Below are 2,450 nucleotides of genomic sequence, written 5' to 3'. Positions count from 1 at the left end.
CTCTTTGCTTGTGGCTTTAGTGGGATGTCCTGGGTAGCACTGCCTTGGCTTGGTCCTTTATTATGTGGTTTGGGGGCACCTTTTCCTTGCTTTGGATTCACATATCCAAATTCCCGCTTCTTTTGCTTAAAATTATGCTCAATCTTGACAACGTATTGATACATCGTGTCGTGCGAGGAAATGTCCAAGAAATCCATCTCATCCTTGATGTACTTGTGTAGACATCCGTGGTACTTGAGCACCAAATTCTGCTTAGTATCCTTGATACTAGCTTCGTGCAAAGGGTATGGAAAGTATTTGTGAACTTTGGCACATCTTGGTCCCTTCCCTACCGTAGCATGGTCCACTTTATGTATTTGTCTTCATAGCTCATGACATGGTAATATTGTTCCTTGATGGTGTCTTAGAAATAATTCCAAGTGGGTGCAGCTGAAAAAAACGAGGGTTCACTTTCGTCATTTTGTTCAAAATAGGTTTCCCACCAATCCTTGACGTGTGGGGAAACTTTAAGAAGTGAAAAAGTAATCTTTTCTCGATTGGAAAAGTCATGAATTGAAAAATACCCTTCCAATATATTTAACCATTTATCTATGGCATCTGCATCTATCAGACCTTCGAATATGGGAATATCAAAGTTAACTTGTAACTTAAAAGGAGTGGCACGTCTAGAGCGGCTGTTGTATGAGGATGCATCGCTTATGGGTTGTCATCGAAGGATCTAGGGAAAGTTATCCATCATTGCATCCCTTTGTCTCTTTAGGGCTTCCTCGAGCAACATTTTGAAAGGATCTCCTACCCCCTTGTCTTTATTTTCTTCCTCCATGTGAGTTCATCGATTTTTGTGAGGTTGATCTTGAAATGGTTAAACCAGATCAAGCCCTAACTCCTTATACCTTGACCTCATTAGGGAAATGCAAAGAAAAAAAGAGAAAGAGCATCCCCTCTAATACCACTGATCTGATCTTAAATAGGAATGCAACAACTTACAAATATAGTCATAAACACAAATATGTAGCAAGAAAACACTTCATTTCATTAATAGAAAAATATTGAACAATTCTTACAAACATAATGGAAATAAGATAGCTCGAGCGATGGTAGCTTATCTCTAAGAAGAGATGTGGTGGCTACTGCCTCTGAACTATGTTACAATGAGGCTCAAGGGCCTATTTTTTATTGTAAAACATGAAAAAACCCTAAACAACCAAAACCCTAACCCTAGGAGATGTAACACCAAGAGTTTATGGGCCCCGTTGGGGTTAGTTGGGCAACCAACTTCTCCGGGTCACAACTTGGTCATATTATCTTCATTTGGCATGTATGATACCTTGTTGGAAAGGTCTCTTTGAGTACTACAAGTTTGATTGCATGACTCTACTTATAGCAATGAGCCTGCCACGGACCCCAAAAAAACGTCGTTTATGGGGTCAAAACTACTCCGGAAATTCAGGACTAGAAAAACTGCTAAAAATAGTAAATTTTGAAATGAGCAAGGTAACAAATGAAACTGACTGGGGTGTCTAGGTGGAATAGGCGGGTGCCCACCATTATCCACTTAGATCACACTATGTTGGATTATTGGACGAAGGTGATTAATTAATACACCCAATTCAAGACCGAAGCCATACAATATGTCCCAAAGTTGGGTCCTTTGTTTGAAGGAGAACCTACAACATACGAAGGAACAATTCAAGAAGAAGCAGCATAAGTAGGAGCCCTGCATCAACAAGGAGAAGTAGTAGCATCAACTGAGGATTGACTCTTGGACAATTCAACCGATTGCGGTCAAGGACCATTGGTTCCTTCATTTTGGCGGATGGAATTTTGACACATTTGGATTGTCTGAATGAAAGGAGGTTCCACAAGAAACCTTCGAGGGAAAGAGAGAAAATCTGCCAAGATATGTCAGATAAAAAGGTTGGAAAGCAAAAATCATAGGAAAATTCAAGTGTAGTGGTGTTCACAAAGGCCATTGAGGAGAGATGGAGCAATTGCAGCTGAGTCATAAAAGTTTCCAAAGAGGAAAGCTTGCAGCATCCAAGGGAAAGATTGGCAGCTTAGGCGAGCGAAGCTTATAAAAGCCAAAGGAGGAGACAGAATGGAGGAGGTGAAACTCATATGCCAAGATGTTTTCATTGAGTCTATTGGAATTAGTTATGTTCATAGTTTATCTATTTCTGAGCTAAATTGTATGATTATTCTTATAATTCTACCTGAAGGGCCACAGTGCTAGAATGTAATGATGCCTTAGTTTTAATGAAAGGAAGTTGTGTGATTGTTCTATGGTTCTGAATGTGTTGGTTTGCATGGCATTCTTTAAAATTTTCTTATGCATGAATGTGAATGTTATCTATTTCTTTGGATGTGTTGCAATTCATACTTTGCGTTGGTTTCCTATCAGATAATCTGATTTCCTAGAATATATTTGAATGATAATAGTTGCGCAACCC

This window comes from Pinus tabuliformis, chromosome 5_1 (genome assembly GCF_031772625.1).
Source record: "Pinus tabuliformis cultivar Carrire ecotype Pingquan chromosome 5_1, CPIR1, whole genome shotgun sequence".
Taxonomy (NCBI): Eukaryota; Viridiplantae; Streptophyta; class Pinopsida; order Pinales; family Pinaceae; genus Pinus; species Pinus tabuliformis.
The sequence above is the reverse complement of the archived record's forward strand: the minus strand, read 5'-3'. Positions refer to the sequence as shown.